At 51.9% G+C, this 16,208-nt stretch overlaps 2 long non-coding RNA genes across 6 annotated transcripts in view; one reads left to right on the plus strand and one right to left on the minus strand.

Annotated features, from left to right (window-relative positions):
* The window catches only part of LOC131743346 (uncharacterized), a 35,134-nt gene that overhangs the window by 8,022 nt on the left and 10,904 nt on the right, over positions 1-16,208 (minus strand). The window contains exon 1 of one of the 3 annotated variants that reach the window (XR_010837307.1): positions 5,721-5,921. The exons of 1 other annotated variant lie outside the window; for it this stretch is intronic. This is a non-coding gene — a long non-coding RNA (uncharacterized lncRNA). Of the gene's footprint in view, positions 1-3,877; positions 3,944-5,720; positions 5,922-16,208 lie in introns of those variants that run through there. One more of the 3 variants, XR_010837308.1, reaches the window with a different exon arrangement.
* Positions 8,340-13,901, plus strand: LOC136792826 (uncharacterized). Of its 3 annotated transcripts, none has more exons than XR_010837302.1 (5): positions 8,340-8,485; positions 8,581-8,999; positions 9,177-10,447; positions 11,583-11,716; positions 12,682-13,901. It is a non-coding gene; the product is annotated as an uncharacterized lncRNA (long non-coding RNA). The 3 variants fall into 3 exon arrangements; XR_010837303.1 differs by having other exon boundaries at positions 9,177-9,586; XR_010837301.1 differs by having other exon boundaries at positions 9,177-11,716.

Genomic DNA, 16,208 nt, shown 5'->3' on the forward strand with positions numbered 1-16,208 from the left:
AATGACAGACCCCACAGCCGTGCTGGATAATGCTGGATAATGCCAGGCGCTGGCCCCGCTGGAAAGGAGGCAGAGCTTTGCTCCCAGAGGCCCGCTCCGGCTCCGGCCTTCCCGGGTGACCAGGGCGTTGGGAGGGACGCAGCTGTCCCACAGGAAGTGGCAGAAGTCCCAGCTCACTCACGTCCTAACTCGGGTCCTCGGCGTCACAGGCCCAGCTGTCGCCCGTCCTGATCTGAACCAGTGACCTCAAAACCAGAGTCTTGTTCCCAGCAGCTGGAATGTCCTGTCACATGGTGTTTTTATTTTAAACTTTGGCTTCCCTTGCAGAGTCCTGCACGCTCCGACGCCCCCGCCACGGTCAGAAGGCGGAAAGCACCCGATTGCCCGAGGGCCTGGATGTCAGGCGGCTGTCGCTGTTCACCCAAGCCAGCGGGCGAGCGCCTGCTTCGCCTGGGAGAACGGCCCCCCAGCAGTCCCCACTTGGGACCGGGTGCACCTCACAGGCCTTGGCCTGGAGATTGTCGGGGCTCAAGGAGAGCTGCCCTCCACCCAGAGCTTCCTCAGCTGGGCCCACCTGACCCCGACCCAACCCGCCCTTCTCCCACAGCCCCAGTGGGACTTGGGTGAGAACCGTCAGGGCAGCAGTGACAGGAGGGGCTTCTGCCTTGGTTCCCTCACATGCTGTTCCTTCCGCCTCTGGCTGGGCCCCCGCGCCCCCCTCCAGGCCTCCTGTTAAGACGGCAAATCCCTGGCCCTGGAAACTGGCCCCATCCTCAGGGCCCTGCTCTGAGGGGAGATGGTCCAAGGGCAAGGGCAGGCCTGTTGGGCTTCTGGAATTCTCTCTCTGCTGCACAGCCTTCCATCTGCTGGGTTGGTTGTGAGTAGCTGGAGATGCCCTGTGCCCTCCTGTGACAGGACCTGATGTCGGGCTTCTGGAATTCTCTCTTTGCCGTCACATCCTTCCCCTTCTGGGCCCCAGATCTGAGGGGTGTGCGCAGGAGTCGGACAGATCGTGTTACTGGCCGAGCTGGACTTGAGGCCAGGCCTTGGACCTGAGCCCCAGTCTGGGCCTCCTACCCCACCCTGCACCCTCACCCCGGCCGAGTCACAGGCAGGACAACGGCAGGGTCAGCCTGTGGGTGTCCTGGTGAGGGAGGGCCAGGCACGTGTCTGAGAAGGCAGATCCCTCAGACCAAGAGCCTCTAGAGCATCCATGGTCTGGGATTTCCTTTTTTTTCCAACGTTACTCTTCCTCTCTCAAGAAAGAAGGACCAAGCAGGGAGAGAAAGCAGAGGTTTTCCCCCCAGACACCTCAAGAAGGCAGAACTTCCTACGTCACAAGCTGGAGTGGGTTGCATAGTGTCGCCCCATTTCATGTCCACCCAGGTCCCCTGGATGTGCCCTTATTTGGAAATAAGTTCTGCAAAGGATCAAGAGATGAAGTCTCTGTGCAGTAGGGTGGCCCTAAATCCAATGACAGGTGCCCCTATAAGAAGAGGAGGACACACAGACACAAAGGGGAGACGGCCACGTGAAGATGGAGACAAAGATGGAGGGGAGCAGCCACAGCCCAGGGACGCCTGGGGCCCCGGGAGCTGGAAGAGGCGGGAGGGCCTCCCCGGAGCCTCCGGACAGAGCGCAGCCCCGCCGACACCTGGATCTCAGACTCCTGGGCTCCACACCTGTCAGAGAATAAACCTCTTCTGTTAAGCCACCTAGTGTGTGGTTCCTTATTATGGCGGCCCCGGGAAACTAATATACAAGCCAAGACAGAAATAAGGACAGGAGAGAGAGACACAGAGACAGAGAGAGACAGAGACGGAGAGAGAGGAACCGTGTTCCCTGTCAAACCTCACGGACCCGCAGCCTTGGGCGTCAGGCCAAACACCTCCAGCCACGTGGACACGCACAGCTCAGGTGACCCTCGGTGGGCTTTTGGGTCTAGTGCCCACGCCTGCCCCTCCTGGAAACCTTGTCTTGCGATGCGTCCCACAGGGTGGCTCTGCGGAGGGCGCCGGGCGGGCCATGCAGCCTGAGGCCCCTCCTCGGGGAACAGGAAGAGACAGGAGAGGTGTGCCTCTCCCCGCCCCGCCATGCGATGTCCTCATTCATGGGTCCACGGGGCCTGCCAAGCCCTCAGAGTGACTTCCCACAAGCAACCTCAATGCCCATCGACAGACGGATGGATAAAGAAGATGTGGCACGTGTCTACAACGCAATATTACTCAGCCATAGAAAGGAACGAAATTGGGTCATTTGCTGAGACGTGGATGGCTCTAGAGACTGTCCTACAGAGTGAAGTAAGTCAGAAAGAGAGAAACAAATATCGCTTATTAACGCCTATATGTGGAATCTAGAAAAGTGGTACAGATGAACTGGTTTGCAGGGCAGAAATAGAGACACAGATGTAGAGAACAAACGTATGGACACCAAGGGGGAAAGCGGGGGGTGGGTGGGATGGACTGGGAGATTGGGATTGACACGTATACACTGATACGTATAAAATAGATAACTAGGGCTTCCCTGGTGGCGCAGTAGTTGAGAGTCCGCCTGCCGATGCAGGGGACACGGGTTCGTGCCCTGGTCCGGGAAGATCCCACGTGCCGCGGAGCGGCTGGGCCCGTGAGCCGTGGCCGCTGAGCCTGTGCGTCCGGAGCCTGTGCTCCGCAACGGGAGAGGCCACAGCAGTGAGAGGCCCGCGTACCACAAAAAAAAAAAAAAAAAAAAAAAAAAAAAAAAAAAATATATATATATATATATATATATATATATATATATATAGATAGATAGATAGATAGATAGATAGATAGATAACTAATAAGAACCTGCCCTATAGCACAGGGAACTCCACTTCTCTGTACAGTAGAAACTAACACAACATTGTAAGGTGGCTCTACCTCAATAAAAAAAAGTTTAAAAAGAAAAAAAACCCCATATGATATCACTTACACGTGGAATCTAAAATACGGCACAAATGAACCTATCTACGAAACAGAAACAGACTCACAGACACAGAGAACAGACTGGTGGTTGCCGAGGGGGAGGGGGACGGGGGAGGGGTGGGCTGGGAGTTTGGGGTTTGGTAGATGCAGCTATCACATATAGAATGGCTGGACAACAAGGTCCTAGTGTGGAGCACAGGGAACTCTATTCAATATCTTGTGATAAATCGTCATAGAATAGAATATAACAAAGAATGCATTTATATGTATGACTGAGTCACTTTGCTGTACAGCAGAAATTAACACAACACTGTAAATCAACTGACTTCAATAAAAAAATTTAAAAAAATGAATTACTTCCAACGGTCTGTTCCATGAAACTGTTTTCCCTGTCAATCGTGAGTCATAATACTGAGTCACAATTTTTATTAAAGTTATGATTTCTGATTCCAAAACACTTGAAAGTTTAGAAATCCACCCTTAGAGTTGATTTAAGGTTTTTTCCCCTGTGAGAATCTAGCTCCAAAACGATGTTATTGGCATCTTGGAGGCAATGAAAAGAAAGAAGAAAAACTCAGGCAGAACAACTTTTTCAGGGAAGCGTTTTCTGGTTCCCATCAGATCTGCCCCTTGTCCTGGGCTGGTAGGAAGCCAGAGGCCCCCCTGCTGGTCCAGGGGGACGGGGACACTTTGCTGTGAGAGGTGCGGGGGAAGGGAGAGGAGCCGACGGATAAAGGGAGGCGCCAGCGCCCTGGAAAGAGGGGGCGGTGGGGGAGTGTCACGCATTTTCAACAAACTTAAAACTGTGAGCGTTGTTCGTATCAAACAGCGATTTCCCTGTGACTGACACTGTTCATGTTTACGTTCGATCACAAGGCCACTTGTGAGGGTCTGTGTCGTGTCTGTCTTCTGGCCATGAATGAGCTTGTATTTACCTGTTTACTGCTCTGCCTCATCTCCCCCTCCACCTAGAGAAAAGGACCCTGGACCATCCTCTCTCCTGCAGCTCCTAGAACAGAGTAGGAGGGGTGCAGAAAGTACCTGTTATCCAAACGTAACTTGTGATTTTAAAAAAGCTATACAATCAAGTCCTGAGGAATTGACTGAGGGAATATGAAAGCATTATGAGAGAAATTATTAAAGATGCTAAGTTGTGCTATTCACACGTGAAGGTAGACTCCATGAGGGACAAGACAGACTTAGATTTAAGAAAGAATTTATTGCATAAATTATATTTAAAACCAAACAAAAGATTGGAAGGAAAATTACAAGGACAATATAATTAAAACCTAAAGATCAATAAAAAAGACAAATGTACCAGTATAAAAAGAGCAAAGGATGTGAATAGACAATACACAAAAAAACCCAGAAAATTAATATCCAATAAGCCTATGGAAAAAAGTTTGTTCTCACAAATAATCAAATTAATGAAATTAAAATATTAAGTCTCTCCCAATCAAATTAGCAAATATCAGGCAATTACTAACACACGTTGTTTGCAAGGGTGGGATTTACACACCAGTGAGAATATACACCAGTGTATTCTTTGCAAGCAATTTGGCAATACTGTAATAGTCTTGGATCCATAATTTCCACTTCCAGGAATTCATCCCAAGGAGTTATCATGGATGTCTACATAGATTTACCTATTATTACTTTAATATGCATATTTAAATTAGTAAAAAGATGAAAATTACCTGTATATCCTACAGGTTTTTAAAATAAATGATGGTATATCCAGAAGATAGAACACTGTGTACCAATTTCAGAAAATAAATATTTTAATCATCCCAAGAATGTATTTATTGATATGGGAAAATATTTATTACATAGCATTGAATGATAAAAGGCAGATTATAAATCTGTATTTATAGCATGATCCTATTTTTTTTGTGTGTGTGTGTGGTACGCGGGCCTCTCACTGCTGCGGCCTCTCCCGTTGCGGAGCGCAGGCTCCGGACGCGCAGGCGCAGCCGCCACGGCTCACGGGCCCAGCAGCTCCGCGGCACGTGGGATCCTCCCGGACCGGGGCACGAACCCGCGTCCCCTGCATCGGCAGGCGGACTCTCAACCACTGCGCCACCAGGGAAGCCACGATCCTATTTTTATATTAAAAAATTCTGTACGTCGAAGGTAAAGTTTCAAAGTATATACCTCAAATATTTGAATAGATAGGCTTATGAATGTTTTATTTTATACCTGGGCTTTTCTGTGTTCTTAAACTTATAAACAGAGAGGCACTATTACTTATTAACAGATCAAAACTATGATTAAAAAATTAAGCTATGGGGCTTGTAGGCCAGGCGTTGCCGGTGGCACTTGGGAGTCGGGGGTGGGGGGGCTCCTAGGGGCCGCGCTGGGTGACGGGGGAGTTTTTCACACGGGTGCCGGCCCAGTACGGCCAGATGGCTCCGTTTTTTCAAGGCAAACAGAAATCCATATCTTCTGTGAACTCTTCCTGTTTTTAAACATGACCGACCAATTTAAAAGAGCTTAAAAACACTCTAGTTGAAACAAAACCTTTCCTCAGGCCTGACCTAGCCCGCTTGGGGGGCGGCCCCATCTCTTCGATAGGAAACCTACTTGCCCTTTGTCTACACCAGTTAACACCCTTCGGACAGAAGGGCCCAGCATTTGGATACGTGAGCGTCTTGCCAACGTGACTTCTGAGAACTCTGCAGACTCAGCCTGTCTAGAGGCGCTGATGTAGACCCGCCTTCCTACCGTTCCTACTGTGCAGGTGTAGCTCTCTGCTCAGGTCCCACCTCCATAGCTCACCTGGGGCTCTGCCGGCCCTACCTGGACCAGCCCAATGAGGCGAGCCTCCCAGATCCACTCTTGGTGAAAGTCCAGGGCTCTCTGCCAACCGAGGAAGCTGGGCTCGTTTCCTGCCATGGAGAAGAAATGCTGCAGCCGGACGGGGCGGCCACAGGCTTGACCCGTCTCCATGCTTGTTTGCTTCCAGAATTCCTCGGAGACACCTTGCAGGGAAAGCTACAGCTTGTTAGCTGGTGTGGACGTAACTGATGATTGACATTCACATTCGAACCTTGAGCTCTTCAGAGAAGGACAAGAGTATATAAAACAATCAGCTACCTGGAGTTTAGATTCCTGGCCTCGGCTGGGACTCGGGTGTGTTCAGATCTCATTGGCTGGTGAAGTGCCCCTGTCTTCTGGCAAAAATCTGCTTCATTCTTTCCCCCGAAATAATTTTTGACTGAAACATATGGTCCTAACCACTCTATTTTGTTTTATGCATCTTACCCTTGCCTACAAATGGTTGTAGAAAAGCTTCCAAAGACAACTGAATTTATAAAAGCTGCTGAACTTCTGGTCAAAAGTGACATGTTATAGGCAATGTGAACCCTAAGCCAGACAGGAGCAGTGGGTTCTGAACAAAAATCCAAAATTTCTGGATGTTTTGTAAATGCTTTCATGATAGCATATGCATGACACACTGTCTCAAAGAAATATGCTTCTGCTTGTTACACGCTAGTCTAATGGGTTTTTCTATTTTTAGATATTAACTATGCCATCCAGTGGAAAAAGAAACCACACTCAGTAAATTCTACAGCTTTAAATATCGTATTCCCCAAAGGGATTATTCTCAGACCCTCCTACCTCCTTAACTCTGGTTTGAAATGTTCACAAGTGTGACATTATCTTGCTCATATTTTTATTTCTATACCGCCAGTCATTTGAACTAAATAAGCAGAAAGGGTGGGGTGACAGGGAAGCTAGTGAGAGACAGAAATATATGAAATCAACGACCTTTTAGGCCAGGCTTTCTCGGATGAAATTTTGTAGGGAAACTGGTCGATTCTAGTCAAACAACTAGACGTATTTAAAGATAACAATTAATAATTCATTCTATTTTCAAACTTGTTCAATATAGTTTAACATTTAAAACATTAGTTTGAATGATATAAACAAAGCTCTGGGGAAACTCTTAAAGCAGCAGGAATAATGGAGTGAAAAGGTCATCATGTACAACCCTCAGTGTAACCAGGCCGGTGGGTCAGCTGGAGAAGTGGTGGGATACTTACCTACTCTCAAAGTACATCCCCGCAAAACAGTTATTGATTACAGAGGAAGGAAAGAATCTGGCAGACACCCTCCCGACCAAGCGACCAATGTTCGTGCCGCGGCGACAGGACAGACAGACACCATGTGCCACCTGGAGGGGCACAGAGACGCAGCGCTTCTGTGAGTTCCCTGCCCAAGGGGCCGAACCTCGCGTCAGGTCAAGAGGAGCGGGGCACGTTCTACAAAACGGCCTCTGCCCATAATCTCCCCAGCGTCAAGGTCATGGGAGTCAAAGAGGATGAAGGCGGTCCCAGGCTGAAGCGATTAAAGAGGCGTAAACCTGGGTGTGTCCCTCCTATATATTAGATAGATAACCAACAAGGATCTACTACCGTACAGCACACAGGGAGCTCTACTCAATATCTTGTAATAACCTACAAGGGAAAAGAATCTGAAAAAGAACATATATATATATGTGTATATGTCTATATCTGAATCACTGTGCTGTGCACCTGAAACTAACATGATATTGTAAATCAACTATAAGTCTGGATCCTAGATCGGTTCCTTTGTCATAAAAAGCCACGGGGCAACGGAAAGAAATCTGGACGAGGGTCTTGGGTGAAGAGTCAGCAGGAACTCTTGTACTATTTGTGCAACATTTCTATAAACTTGAAACCGCTTCAGAATAAAATGGAAAATAGCACTGAAACAGCAAGGACGACGATGCCTGGAGCCGTGGCAGCGTCGCGCAGAGCCTCGGCCCGGCCGACCGGGACTCACGCCTCGGTCCGCGACGCGCTAGCAGTGTGGCTTAGGGCGGGCTCCCTAGCGCCCCCGAGACCCCTTCTTACGCCTCATCTGGCAAGTGGGGGTAACACCACTACCTCCCCAGAGGGCCTCAGGAGGATTCGGCGTGATGGCCTACATACGGCTCAGCTCCGAGGCGAACACAGAAAAGCACTCGGCAAACAATGGCCGCAGTGAGCAGCACACTGGTTCCCCGGGGCTGCTGTAGCCAAGCACCTGCCGCATGCCGGGCGGCTTGAACAACAGACGTTTCGTGTCTCACGGTCTGAGATCAGGGTGTGGGCACGAGGGGCGGTTCCTCGCGAGGCCACGAGGGAGGACCCGCCCAGGCCTCTCCCCGCGTCTGGTCGTTTGCCGGCAACGTTTGGCAACCTTGGCGACATCACCTGCCTCATCGCCTGGATGTCTGCCTCCGTCCTCACGTGCTGTCCTCCCTGTGGGAATATCTCCTTTGTATAAGGACACCGGGCACATTGGCCGAGGGCCCAGCCCGACCCGCCGTGACCTCCTTTTAAGTGGTCACATCTGCAACCGTGCCACTTCCAAATAAGGTCACACTCTGAGGTGCTGGGGGTTAGGGCTTCAGCATACGGACTCGGGGACAGGATTCAGTGCATAACAAACGTATGATCATGAGCAGCGCGCGAGAGGGATCCAGTCCTCCCTCCCTGGACCAGTAACTCCAAGAAGTGTCTGGAGGGGTGACGGTTTGTCTCTCTTTGTTTCATTTCATAACACTTCACAAAACACTGTAGCGGGCCAGTCTGACCTTTCGACAAAAGTAAAATTATTTGTGTTTCAGAGAAATCTGCAATGGTCATTTGAGGTACCACGGAAACACCATGAAAATCCCACCAGAAACGGGTTTGAACTCCTGAGCAAGAGGGTCAGTCGGGCTCTTCTAGGCTCTCTCCTTGGAGAGCTTTGCTTCTATCTAGGTCCAGAGTGAGAATCTACTCAAGGAGTCAGGGCCGCCGCCGGTCCTTGTGGCGAGGGGTCCTGGTGCAGGCGGCCCTGGGCCGCTGCATCCACACGGAGGGAGAACAGAGGTCCCGGTTGTCCAGGAGTTATTGGGTGTCTCATTCGGCCAAGAGCCGGAAGCACTGCTTCATCTAAACAATGCTCTGGTCTAGGCACACTGGTCCGTTTGCACATCCTGCAGGTGGACACAGGTTCAGCCTCCAGAAATGAAGCCGCAGGACAGCCACAGAGGAGACTCAGGTCAGTTCCCCAGATGCATTCACCCACAAGTGGGAGGTGTAAGCCGGTGCTTCTCAGCCCTGCCTGGGAGCGTGTGTGTGTGGGGGCCGTGTGCTTGAGCACTTGTGTGCTTCCTGTGACCTTTCAGTTCAAGGTCACCCCAAAAAAGACTCTTCCCTATCTATTTCTCTTCACTAGCCTGTTGACGATCCGGACAGCTTTGCGCAGAGCAACTTCTTCTCTGGGATCAGCTCTCCCTGTGAGCGCGGGCAGGACGCGGCCCGTCTGCTGGCTCATCAGGCATTTCTTGAGGTCTCTTCCTGCCCTTCTCAGCTCCCCGTCTGGACGCCGTCCTCCGCTGAGACTCTGAGGCCAGAATCGTCAGGCAGCTGACCTGTCGCCTCAATTTCCTCATCTGGAAAATGGGTCTAACTGATTTACAGCCAGAACAAGAACCCTTCAGGGGTTTTGTGAGGGAACACGAGTCAATACGAGTGTGTTCGATTTACAATGCCGTTTGGTATCTTATGGACGCTCCATTAGTGAACCAGGACAGTCTCAGGATTTCTTGCCTCATACTTTAAACTTCAGCAACAACAGAAACACAGGTCTGCTCCTACACACGCGCGTGCACACGCTCGGCTCTGCCTTTTCTGGCTTTTCCCTCTGTCCAGCTGCTTGTCCCCTGGTTCCCTAAGCCCAGTCACGCGTAGCGAGCCGGCTCAGGACTCGCTTCCCTACAAGGACCCTCCATCTGGATGGGGCCAGGAACCCGCGTGGGCTCCGGAAACTACCGCGTCTGGTCGGCTGGGGCCCTGCTCACGCCTGTTAAGATTACCCATCCTCCTGGAATCCTGGGAATTGGAAAGGGACGGGACGGCCGGGTCCTGACGAAGCCGGGGTCTCACCCCCACTGGCCTGTAACTGGCCTCAGGTCCCCGCAGGCCCCGAAGGCGAGGTGCCCCGCGCTCCCACAGAAGCTTTCCTGATTTGCACAGAGAGCAGGAACGTGTGCGGGCCTGGGGTGGTGGCAGAGGGCACAGACCCTCGGGTCAGGCCGGATTGTAGGACGCGGCTCAGTAAGCGGAGGTGGCGGGCTGGCTGTGTCATTAGTCTCAGAGGTCAGACAGGGCGTTCGGTTGGTTAGTTTGGCTAAAACGTGGCCCTGACGTGGTGTGTATTAAATGAAGCGAAACGCCTGCGTGCCCTAGAGGAAGGGACCCGGGGCCGAGGGAGCCTGGGTGTTAGGGTGGGTTTCCGGGTAAGACCTGCTCCCCTGGGGGGTCCAGAGGACACACCTCTCGCCGCGAGTGCGGGAAGCGCATCCGCGGGGGGAGCCCTGCGTCCTGGGCGAGCCGGGAGCACGCTTCCCCGAAGGCAGACCTCACACAAAAATCCTGCAAAACCTAAATGCAGCGGGAGTAGCTGGGGCCCGAGGGGCTGGGGCCCGGGGGCCGGAGCTGCGACAGGTGAGGCGGGTGTGGGGACCGTGGCGAAGGAGGACCCAGCAGGCTCGGGACAGTCTGCGTGCAGAGGCCCGGGGCGCCGGCGGGCCGGTCCCGGAGTTCCTAGAGGGGAAACAGAGGAGCCCCGCGGGGTTCTGACTCCATCTGGATGGGCAGAAAAGTTTGAGGTCGAGGGAACAGAAGTCGAAGCGGAATTATAAACACAGAGTCACGGCCCCTCAGTCAGTTCTCAGACCCGGAGCCCCTTGAAGGGCGGGGAGGCCAGGCCCCTTGAAGGAAGGACCCCGGTCCCCTGCAGATAATGTACAGCTCACCTCTCTCCCGGCTCTCCGAGGAGGACACGGCCTTTTGCCAGGGTGACCGTGCACCGGGGAAAGGGGAAGAATCAGACATCTGGGGTCTCCTGGACGCTGGCTCGGAACTGATGCTGATTCCAGGAGACCCCAGACGCACCGCGGCCACCAGTCGGAGTAGCGGCTTGTGGAGGGCAGGTGGCCAGTGAGCTTCAGCTCAGGTCCCTCTCACAGTGGCCACTGGGCCCCCAGACCCGTCGTGCGGTTATCAGCCCGGGTCTGGGATGCGTCACTGGAAGAGACACTCTCAGCCCCGGGCAGAGTCCCCAGCTGGCCTCCCCCAGCGCGATGCCGCGCACGCCACGGGTTCTCAAAAAACTGCGGGACAGGAGAGAGTCAACAGGGCTGCGATGTTTTTGAAACGGTTGAGAGCACGGGGGGGCCTGCCGCCCCTGAGTTTTGCTTGCGGCTGGCGGTTCAGTGCTGAGCGTGTGTCCTGGCTGCGGTCCTGCCTCGCCTCGCCTGGTCTGGGCGCCACCCACAGCGACGCATCCGTGGGGCCTCAGCGGCTCGGGTCCACCGAGAGGTGGGCTTCCTTCCAGAAGCTGCAGTTGCCACAGCTGCCGCCCTACCCTCACGTCTAACCCTCCCATTCATGTTTCTTGGATTCTTCACCGTGTCCCCAAACCACCCCTGTTAAATTAGGTCATCTTAGAACATTTGCTGCTCTTTTTCTCAACTACTTGGGAAGAAAAGATTCTGAGGCTATGACTTCACTTGGGTTCTGTTTCCTCTGTTTACTGCTCCCTCTCTCTTGATGTGGGGTTGTCACCCCGTATTTTTAGGACACAGTCTACACAACAGTGACACGTCATTTTGAACTCCTCTGCGGTGGCGCGGGGCTGAGGCTGAATTCTCCTGTTTCGTCGTAAGGCCTTTTGCCAAGAGTCAACAGAAACTTTAAACGGAAAGATGGCAGGTTAGCAGTTTATTTGATATTTCTTGTTCCATGAAATGGAAACCATCACATTTCATCTCTTTACTTATTATAGACGTACTTTTCGAATCTCCTATAAATATGTAAGCAACTTCATTAGAAATCAAATAGGAAACTCATGTTGAGGGAGAAAAGGCTCCGAGACGCTCTGCCTTCTGCCGTCTGAATCAGAAAGCCTGAGGCCAACCCTTGTATTTCAACAAATTGAAAACCAGAGAAGTAGGAAGTTGCCCAAGATTCTATAAAATGCGATGTAACGTCATTGATTTTAAAGCCCCCAGTTTACATAGGAAATAAGACGATGAGGACTGGGAAAGGGGAGCACGAACAACAACGTGGGTACAACGCGAGCACCGTGAACGCGCACGGGCCACGGCGCACCGGCCCTCAGGGTGCGCGCGGCCCCGGCCCGGCGCCTGACACGCAGCAGGTGCTCAGGGAAGAGTTGTTACGTTGTTACTTAATAAACGGACACCAGAGAATAGCCCAGTCACCACCCCAGTCGCTATCGCTCATCTAAGTGTTGACTCTGCAAAATGGGAAATCATATTTCTGGTCCACAAGAAAATGCTGATTTATTGCCATGATCGGTTATAAAATAGAAATATGAGCTGAGAAAATGCAAAGCATGGCAGGATGGCCTGGCGCTCTTTGCAAACCTTCTGTACTTTGCTTTGTTTAAAATATGTTTTAAAAAGCCTTTCGGGGCTTCCCTGGTGGCGCAGGGGTTGAGAGTCCGCCCGCCGATGCAGGGGAGGCGGGTTCGTGCCCCGGTCCGGGAGGATCCCACGTGCCGCGGAGCGGCTGGGCCCGTGAGCCGTGGCCGCTGCGCCTGCGCGTCCGGAGCCTGTGCTCCGCAGCGGGAAAGGTCCTAACAGTGGGAGGCCCGCGTACTGCAAAAAAAAAAAAAAAAAAAGCCTTTCGCTTTCTCTCTTTGTGGGGAATAGAATTTAGACCTCAAGATATGTACAAGGTGGGGAAACTCACCTTCCTCGCCAGTCACATTGGACCTTCGAAGGGCACACACCGCTCGGATGTGAGCTCATCTTAACTCATGACATCTGCGGAGACCCTCTTTCCAGGTAAGGCCGTATTCCCAGGTATTGGGGGTTGCGACGTGAACACATCCTTTTAGGGACAGAGTTCAGCCCATAATGTGCATCACGAGGGCCCCCTACCCCTCCCTTGGGTTGTGCGGGGACCTCAGAGGCTCCCAGCTCAGGGCAGCCCCTGCCCTCCCTCGGGACCAACCTGGCCTCAGGTCCCTCCGTGCCCGCTTCTCCCCCATCCTCCGGAATCTGCTACTTCCCACCCGCCAAGTGTTGACTTGGGACCCCTTCCTTCTTCGCAGCCCCGGAGGGTCCCTTGGGACCTGGTTACATTTGTCTTGTTTCCTTGGAAAATAAAAGCTGTAGTGGCCTCGGCGAGGTGTCTTCACTTGCTTCAAGGCATCTCCTCCCCCTCCCCTCATGCTTTTTTGTGGAGACATGAAAGGTGACTGTCCCCCTGGGTCAGGGGGCACTGGCGAGTGAGCCCTACAGTGAGATCTGGCACTGACCACCGGGGGGCCCGAGGATGACCACCCCGGTTCCCCATGGGTCATCCGCTGCACATGGCTCCTTAGAGTTCCCTGCCAGTGATGTCGTGGAAAATGGGAAGGAGCGGAAGCCAGGAAAGGGAGAAGAAAGTGCACTGAGAGCAAGAGGTAGGGAGAACTAGTAGAATAAAGGATTTAAGCAGAGAGGGAGAGGAGAAATATCGCAAAGGGACAGAACAGGGGAAGCGTTCATGAAACCAATTGTACGGGAACAGGCAGAGTTTATTAAAAATTCCTGCAAGGCTTTCTTGTTAAAAATGAACATAAAACAATAAGCCAGTCACAAAAAGACAAATCCTGTATGACTCCACTTTTATGAGGTCCTGGGGTCGTTAAATTGAGCAATTGGCGCAGGAGCTGGCCGCAGAACAGAGAAGGATGCAGCCGCGGGCTCCCCTCTGGGGCGACAGCATCGCGTCCAGCGTGGGGACAGAGGGGTTTGGACCGTGACCGCCCAGACGGTTAAATGAGGGAAATAGATGTTCTGAAGTGAAGACGCAGTCAGTACAGCTCTGTCCACTTATCAGATATCATTTTTACAACCCTGACTTCTTTTCCACCTTTCCTACTAAACTCTAATGCTGATTTATAACTCCTATGAGCAAACATGAGCATCAGAGCTCTCTCAACCATTGATCTATTCTCCTGTATTGATTCTACCTGCACTTACTGCTGACGGCCAATAGGGGGTGTTAATCAACAGCTTTATTTCTATTCTGCTCATTGATATCTTAATTAAAAACATATGTACGTGTCAAATTTCAACACATTTATTAAAACACAAATATTTAACTCCTTGAATCGCGTAGGACTTGTGTCACTCTCATTAAATTCACTTATGTATTCTTTAGTCTCAAAACTAATTTTCCTAAACGTCTACAAGTACACTTTGAAGGATATAGATGTATTTTAAAGTCAACATTTAAATGGAAACATAGCATGTGTACAGAAAAGTTCACGAATCCCAAATGTACCGCTGGAAGAATTTTTCCAAAGGCAACACATCTGTGGGACCACTGGGGCAACAGACAGGATGCTACCCGGCAATTCCCTCATTACCCCTTCCTAGACATCACCCTCCTCAGAGTAAGTGCCCTTTTTCTTTTTTTGGCCACCCCGCGAGGCTTGTGGGATCTTGGCTCCTCAACCAGGGATTGAACCTGTGCCCTCAGCAATGACAGCGCAGAGTCTTAACCCCGGGACCGCTGGGGAATTCCCAGAGCGAGTGCTCTTCTGACTGTGGCTTCATCATAGGGTAATCCTGCTGCTCTTAAACACCGAATAAATGGTTTATATTGTGTGTCTGGATTCTTCTTAATATTATGTTCATGAGATCGTCCATGTTCTGAGTGAAGCAATATTACATGGTAGTATGTATGTAGTATACATGTAGTATGTATGTAGTGTGTTCACACATCATTGCACTATAGCGTTCTACTGTCTGAATATACCGCGGTCATTTATCCGACTACGGCCAGCAGGCAGCTGGGCTGCTCCCAGGATGGGCTGTTATGACTGACGCGGTTCTGAACATTTTGCACACGTGTTTCGGTGCACGTATGTTTGCATTTCTGAGAAGTGTCTATTTAGGAGTAGAATTGCTGAACAGGTTTCCAGAAAGGTGGTACCGATTTACATTCCCACCGGCTGCAATTTCTGTCTCTCCACATCCTCACCAACATTTGATATCGTAAACCTATTTTTCATTTGTGGGACATTTTTACGTTACTTGACATATAGTTTTTCCAGGGTTTTCCAAACAGTATAGCCTTAGCCAGATACTAGGGAAAGAGTAATGAAGGTTAAGAGCTGTGTAATTACAAGCACTCAGAATACGTATGTCGCACACCAAGTATTCGAGTGGAAGTCTTAAGACATTTCTCGAGTTAGGGAGGCCTCTTCTTGACCAATGCGAGGTGTTGTGGATGAAGTCCTTTATTCTTCTTCATTTTAAGCCCGCGTTACATTTAAGCTGCTGCAGCGATGAACCCCCGAGCCCTAACTGAGTGTCAGCTTTGGGGCGGTCGGGAGCGCCTAACGCCCCACGGCAGAGCCACCTCTCCCTTGCACGCGGACGCGTCCTTCCCAGAGCTCAGCGTCGTTCCCGCCACACGCCGCCAGCCCAGAGGTGGCCTGCGTGTTACTGAGCCCAGCGTCTTCTCAGTGCTGTCTGAAGATGAAGTCAGAAGGGAATAAGCTGCAGGAGGCGTGAATGTCCAGGTTACTAGCGTGTAAGCAAGTGGGGCTCGTTTCGCCTCTTCTCTGGATCTTTGCACTGACGTGTGAACACGGACGAAAACAAAGGACGGGGCCCGTTTTCAGCCCAGGGCGGGGTAGAGCAGTCTTGCCGGCACGTGGTTACTCACCTGTAGAAACACTGTCTGAAGCGTGGACCCAAACTTCCAGGACCGGAAACCAGACCTTGGCCTTGGCCGTGAGCGGGAAGGGTGGCTCCAGCCGGCCACACCCGCCAGGCGCACACTCGGAGCGCCAGCTTGTTCGCTAAGCTGGAAGGGGGCGCGTGGCCACCAGCCCTCAGGTCTCCTCGCTGCACAGGAGCCCCCTCTTGGGAGCACGACCCTCGCGCCCAGCGTCCCCTCGGTCCCCCGTCCCTGGCCGCGCCCACCCCTCTGGTCCCGAGCCCAGGACAGCTTCCTGCTCATGCGCCCACGTTCCAGCCTCGTGCCGACCACCCCGTGTGGTCAGAACGTTCTCTCTCACGGAAGAGTGTCTGCAGTTTATTAGTAAGTTGGCTTCAGAAGGATGAAAAAGGGAAGCGCCTTTATTGCTTCTCTCCGGCCCCTGTAAGCCGCGCTGTCGGCCCTCTCTTTGCGGGCAGCCCGGAAACACGCTGCAGGAGATCTAGGGCAGGGGGCG

The sequence above is a fragment of the Kogia breviceps genome, chromosome 16, assembly GCF_026419965.1.
Source record: "Kogia breviceps isolate mKogBre1 chromosome 16, mKogBre1 haplotype 1, whole genome shotgun sequence".
Taxonomy (NCBI): Eukaryota; Metazoa; Chordata; class Mammalia; order Artiodactyla; family Physeteridae; genus Kogia; species Kogia breviceps.